General features: G+C 35.7%; 1 long non-coding RNA gene across 1 annotated transcript; it reads left to right on the top strand.

The window, feature by feature from the left end:
• The first annotated feature begins 3,035 nt into the window (after positions 1 to 3,035).
• On the top strand, positions 3,036 to 5,917 carry LOC129262974 (uncharacterized). Its single transcript, XR_008584739.2, has 2 exons — positions 3,036 to 3,392; positions 4,993 to 5,917. It is a non-coding gene; the product is annotated as an uncharacterized LOC129262974 (long non-coding RNA).
• Positions 5,918 to 7,478: the final 1,561 nt, after the last annotated feature.

Raw genomic sequence — 7,478 nt, 5'->3', positions numbered from 1 at the left:
TTTTCTTCTTTTTTCTTCTGTCTTTCCCTTTCTTTTTCCTTTTTTTCTTCTTTCTCTTTTTTTTTGCTCCACCAATTTTTTTTAAGGGGGGCACCTGGGAGGCACACCAAATCTCAAGGGGGGCATGTGCCCCAGGCCCCCCCCCCCCCCGTAGCTACGCCACTGTCTATATCTAAAATATATGTATTGTTCGATTATGTTTTGTTTATTTTGTTGAACGAAATCTAAATCTAACAAGCGCACGCACGTTTCTTGAGATGCGCAGCTTTTTTTAAATTAAAACGTGCTTAAATTATAAAGTTTCAGATGCGAATATCATTGTTTTTAAATTCATTTTATTATTGTAAGAAGATACCCAATTACCCATCCTTTTCATGATTCACATAGAGTGTTTCGTTCATAGGTCTGAAATCTCATATTTCCCCTCGCGCTACGCGCTCGCATCAATTGTTAAGTTATATACCTACTAGCCTACCCGTTCATGATTACAAAAAATGCTTAGAATGTCCATTGTTTGATTGTTGAAATAACTGCAAACAATTCTTAACACGTAATGTTAAGATCAGGCCAGAAAGAATGATAAAAATTTCTGCTCGCGCTTCCCGCTCGCAGTAATTGTCTAGTTACTTGTTTATCTTGTTCAGGATGTTATTATATTTGAGACTGGTAAAGATGTTGAGACAATAACTTCAAAATTGCAATCAAATATGGATTCTCTTAATGACTGGTATAAACTTAACCATTTAAAGATAAATGTCGACAAAACAAAATGTATGTTTTTAAAAACACGCTCCCATGATGTAATGAAAATATATATTGATGGGACTGAAATTGAGCAAGTTAAGTCAATTCGTTATTTAGGTGTTTTAATACATGAAAATCTTAAATGGGACATTCACGTCAATAACTTATGCAAATCCATTGGATTCAAGATCCGTTCCCTTGGAAAATTAAGAAAATTTTTAAGTCCTTCATTATTAAACACCCTTTTTAAATTTACAATACAACCTTGTATCGATTATGGACTACCTATTTGGGGAAATACTACTGATAAAAACAAAAGCAAAATTTATAGATTACAAAAAAGAGCTGCACGTTACATAACTGGAAACTTTGATCAAAATATTTCTCTTAAAACACTTGTAAAAAACCTATCCTGGACTGATATGGATGAACGAAAAGAATACCTTCTTGCCACACAAATGTTTAAATGTATACATGGATTAGCCCCTCCCCAACTTCGTAATGACATTGAAATGGTATGTGACCGACATAATTACCATACAAGAAATAATGATAGCCTTAACGTAGTTGCACCCGTTGTTCACCTTTCAATTGTCAAACAAGCTTTCAGATTTTCCGGTGCCAAACGATGGAACGACATACCCCATAATATTCAAAATGCACAAACTATCGAAACATATAAATTGATTTATAAGAAGTTTTATTTCAATAATTAATATTATATGCCTTTTGTTCCATTTTACTTTATTTTTTCTCGTTTTGAATTGTGTTAATGATTTGGGATATCAAATATGTTGGAACGAATAATTTTTATGTAATATAATTCGTACTCTTAGTAAATAAGCTTCCATTACTTAACTTGGCGATATTTATTTTGTAAAATTTTATACTTAAGTCTAGTATGATATGCTCAATGATAATTATATCCTTAATTTCCTTCATAAATTTTGTTGAATTTTGTATTTACTATGTCAATGATATCATATATCTTGATTTATATTTCACAGCTATTGTTTTGTCTACAGGATAGTTTTCACATTTCGTCAATTAAAAAAAAAATTAATACAGTACTAGTCACCATTCTTTGAATCACTATTGCCTGTTTCGGCCGGAGAGCAATGGATTTGGTCCACTGATCATGCTGATTCTATTGTTCTCTGGCTGAGGCAGGTAGCGCTGAGTCTGGGAATTGTGACTGGTAGTGTATTTTATCTCTAAACAATTTTGTATTAATGATAATTCTGATTTTAAATGTTATTGAATTCACTCATTACTGTACATTACCCAAGTTACTCTTTTATCTATTATGTATATATTGTTATTTTATGTTAACAGGACCAGGCTGAAAACAGTTAATCTGAGCCTGTTATCCTGTATAAAGATATTTTAATAAATAAATAAATAAATAAATAAACATTGCCCAGATTGTTCAATTTTCAGGACAAAATACATGAAATTTCCAAAATATAGCTCGCGGTTAGCGATTGCACTCTTTAAATAGGGCTTAAAAGATTATTACTATTAATGTTTTTTTATAAGAATAAAGCTTTAAAAAATGACTGTATAGGACTACCCCCTTCAAAGAAACAAACAAAAATCATCTTTGAGCGGCCGATCGGGGAAAATATGGGTGAAAACAAATCGCCCCCCCCCCCTATTGGCGAAGGCTGGATCCGCCCCTGAGAGTGGAAGGCTATATGTCGTTTATCAAACTCATGTTTACAAAGTTGGCCCAATGTGATCCGGAAACAATGCTCTAACATTGTCTGGCATCGCTGGCCGATTGTTGGCTGAACCATGATTTAATTTCGCACACGAAACGCAGATTGAATGTTTCCGTTGCGGATGCGAAACGTAGAAATATTTCATGTCACACAAGTTGCATTGCAGGACAGTGTTTTGCAACGGGCCCCAAAGTCTCTGACATGTTTGAAATCAATATACCGTCGTAAAGTCCGTCCGCGTTGCACAGCGAAAAGTGGGGATTCACTAGGCGGCGGATATCGTTCAATCAAAAGAAATGGTAGCATTGAATTGCCATCTCCAATAGGTCCATGGTTTTATATTTAATGAGATAAGCGCCGACCTTGATGTCTTGATTATTCACGTTTTCTTTTGAATTGTGTTTTTTATTGGATAAAAAACAACAATGCATCCGCTAGCGACTGGAATTTCACATTGTTAAAATAACACATTAATGCATTTAAAGTATAAATGTAATAAATGCCTTTTCATAATATCTTGCTTTCAAATCTGCCTATTAAAATGTAATAAATGAAAGGTCATTCGAACAAAATTCTCCATGAGTCAACTCCGAACGGGTGTATTAATTCGGCACGCCTTTTGTGGAAATCTCTTCAACTGTTGAGAGCGAGAAGCTGATCAAAAAGTCGATAAATATGCGATACGTGACAATCGGTGAATTCAGAACGACTCCAATCGTCGCACTGGCCACAGTGTACGTACTCTTTGTGCTCTTGAGTTTGCGATATCCCGGGTGCCTACAGAAACCAGATCCAACGATGCATCGAACCATTCTTCTGTGCCTTGTCATGTCATTACTCGTCTTTGGCCCTGCCAACGTGGTCAATGGCCAGGGAGGACACGCAGGGTGCCATGGTCGCCTGACACTGACTGCAGACAGTGAGGTAAGCCAGGTATTACATATTGCCTCCGTGACAATAATTGCTTCGGCGACTGGATCTACCCCAATATATACCCTACCCTAAACCTGGCATAAAGCTAACATAAAACTCCTCTGGCAACCCTCACCCTACATTTTATATGACATAATTTAAACCCGGAGCAATTTCGCAGGAGCAAATGTCATGTCACCGTCGAATCGGCCCCGTCACTCATTTTCCCACATAATTGGACCAGGGTTTGGTCCAGTCCCCCCTCCCCCTCACACACACACAAAGGAGGAGGGCATCTTGTTCGGAAAACTCTGACAAGCAAAAACAAAAATAAATAAAGGTTCTTCATTTAGGCTACGTATTCCTGACATATTTATTATACTGAAAATATATTTATTTATCTATTTCTTTTATTATTTTTTAGGGGGGGGGGGCAGCTCTCAAAGTATTTGTGTTTGGGGGAGGGGTGCACCGTGCACGGTCCGGATAAATTGGATAGGGCCGAAATAACATTCTCCCATTATGTGGGTTTCGGGGTTTTCACCCCTCCCCATTTTTTATTTGGCCTCATCTATCTTTTTCTATTTTCATGAACGATGTATGGAATTCAATCAAATTTTGAATATGTCAGTTATTCGAAATAAAAAGAGAGACAAAACGATGTTTCGGATTAAAATGTAATTGATAATTTTAATTATTTTTGGTGCAAAAAAAATATAAATATTATAGAGTCATGCAATCATCAATTTTGAATATTAGGTATTACCGGTATTTGACTATTTAAAATTTATTGTTTTCTAGGCGCTATTGATACAATTGTAATAAGAAATGGTCACTTGAAAAATTGCAATCTGTTAGATAGTAAAAGCAATCATTTTGAAAGCTGCGAGAATGCGTATTTTCTTTGAGTAAAACACTGTATGAAATACTAGCCGGCGTAAAGATAATAGGGATCTGTTTTTTGTTTGGGGGGGAAACGCTCATGAATACAAAACTTAAAAAGAAGCATAACATTCTTCATCCAGCTTTGCAAGAAAATACTTTTGTATGGATTTTAACAAATTGAAGGACCGATTGGAATTCGTTTCATCATACAAGAATGTATATGTTACGGACAAACACAATGAAGACAACAGTTTGTTCTACAAAATGAATTTTAAAGGTTTAAAGTTTTGTTTTGTGGCGTTGCAGACTAGTGGCTCTTCCTTAATTATGTTGTGTCATTGATATAAAATCCCCCGAATCAACTTTTCCCAAAGGAGAAAAGTGCTATCATCAGACATGTTGTTCCATACTCCCTCATATAAAAACACAATTTTATTCATTGTGATTCGTTAAACTCTAATGTTGGAATGTTCGTATATGACGTCACAGACCAAAAACCAACTAAACTTCATAACTTTATTTTCTTTGATGGATTTGTATCAATAGTTCACCAATTTTTCTCTGTTTTTATTTCTGTTCTTCTTTCATTATACCGAACTTATTTTCAGGCTAAACTTCGCCTCTAAGGACTGAATATAAACATAATTACCTTCTTTCACTGCGAATAGGCCTATTCTGAGAATACGCATTATTATGGCCGTGTATGATTTGTTTTATTCCATAACAGGCAGCCGAAAACGGCATGAAGCTAACTCCGTTCATCCGGAGGCTGAAGAGAGCTGTCGCCGGTACGTTGAACAACTGCTGAAAGTACTTGACTGCCATGGAGAAGAACACGAGAATCTTCACCGATCTTCTACCCAAGCCAAGACATCTTTCTGAAAGCTTACGATTCCCATATCAACCATAATATTTTAAAAATCAATATTGTCTTAATTGAGGTTCATCTGATTTTGCTGTTAAATCTAAATTTGATTTAAATGAACGTAATGCACTTTTTTCCTACCCGAACAAAGGATCACTCTGACAGCAAACAATTTCCAGATCAACTATACTTATTTTATTAAATAGAAATCAGAAATCAAACTCGTGTTGCAGAAACTTCATCTGGTTTTAATAAATTTTGAAAACGATAGAAAATGCAGGAAAAATGAATAATGTTTTGCAGCCGAATGTAAATATTCAACCAGAAAAGTGATTCATATCTGATAGTCCATCGTGACTAAAGTCAACAAATCGTATACATACAGGTACTTTCTTATAAAGTTACTTCTAAAAACTGATATAATTTTCTGGTATATAATGTAGAACATGATTTCATAGTTACATTGTTTCTTCTGTTGTCTATGAATGATTATCTTTGTGGGTAGAACTAAATAAAATAAAAAAATCAAACATAAATGCGTAATAATTTATCGTGTTTAAGGAAATTTAAAATATTTAGTTAAGAAAGTGGTGTTTCCGACTGAGGTGAAATGATTGCTAATATTGTATTAGGTGAGTTGGGTTTAGGGAAGCTTTAAAGTGCCACCGTCTTCACGAGCTGGCAAAATATTTTACGTTACCACGTTGACATAATGTCGTTCTCTAATTGGGTAATGTTAATGTTACATGAATAAAGGAGCTATGTCTACATAGCGAGATACATTGTCCTGCCAAGTCATTTTAATAGCTTAAATATGTTAAAAAATATTTAATCTTAACTAGTCGACGTGGAAAAAATGTCGACGTGACGAGATAAATTGTGTTGTCAAGTCGACTTAGAATTAGCTGAATGTTGACATGGCGATATACGTCATCATATACGTCAACATGACCCACTAAGTGGTGGGCCCATCTCGTTATGTAAACATAACGTTATATATATATATATATATATATATATATATATATATATATATATATATATATATATATATATATATCGATGCAAGGTAACTGTATATATCTCGCCATGCCGATGTAATAACAAAACTACCAAGTTTAGGATGATCTTTGAAGGTTTCCATGGTGGAGAGAATATTGGAGGTTTTTACGGTAAACACCATGTATGTTAGTCCTGAAAAGGACTGTTTGTTAATCTTTCTTGATTCATGGACGTTGCCATGGAGGATTATTCTATTGTTACTGGGGGTGCTGAGCATTGTCACAGCACCCCGGTAACAATATATAATCCTCCATGGACAGGTCCATCTCTTGATTGGATGTTAGCTCAGAAAAGTACTACCAAGTTTAAACTACCAAGTTTAAATTGGCAAGATAACGTATCAGACCATGTAGACATAATACCGTTATTTAGTCGACATGCGTTCATTGCAAGATCAAATATTTCGACATATCGCCAAGTCGATATGACTTTTAAAGCTTCCTTACACCCTAGTTGACAAACAAGGTTGATGAAGATGGTTCAAGTCTGCTTGAACAAGGACGTTGCGCCATGGCGACCTCTCACATGTCTCAGGTAATAGGGAATTTCCTCTCCACGATGCAAGACAGATTCAAGAACATATAACATGTATCATATCAAATGCCCTTCATCATCTTCATGGCAATTAACAACCAAGAAGAATTTGCCAAAAATTTGTGAATCAAAACAGCAGTTTCGTCCTCTTGGACCCTGACAAAAACGGGCGGATTTGCGATTTTTCGTGAGCTCCGAATCCTAGGACGACACTGTTGTTCCGGTTCACCCATTTTCAAAAAGGACCTCCAAGCTGTACATTGTCATTTGTACGCGCATTTTCAATACATTTCTCCTTCTTTGGTCCGTCGGGCGTCGCGAAGCTATAAATGCTTCAGTTAGACCGGCGTCATCTACTCCAGATCAACAAAAGCTATTGCGTGACATAAGAAAATATTTGCGATCAATTGCAAATTTTCTGTTGCAATTTTATAACTGATAGATCAACGTTAGTTATAGCAAGTCAGATTAAACTTCTTGTTTCAAGGAGCCGACTAGCAACCAATCACCAATTTGCAATTAACTACAAGACATATAATTGATTTAGGAACCAAAAAATAGACTTGCAATTGATCGCAAAATTCTTGCAACACCCAAGTAGACAATTCGCCGTTTTCGTTAGTGTGAATTTAGCAACAGTTCCGATCAAGAGTTGGTGTGAGATTTGAACACGAATTGGAGAGAGAGAGAGAGAGAGAGAGAAAGAGACTGGGACAGCAGCGTAGTCTCTTGACTCTGGCATGGACGGAAAT

Source organism: Lytechinus pictus, chromosome 6, assembly GCF_037042905.1.
Source record: "Lytechinus pictus isolate F3 Inbred chromosome 6, Lp3.0, whole genome shotgun sequence".
Lineage (NCBI taxonomy): Eukaryota > Metazoa > Echinodermata > Echinoidea > Temnopleuroida > Toxopneustidae > Lytechinus > Lytechinus pictus.
This window is presented reverse-complemented; position numbering and strand designations above follow the sequence as displayed.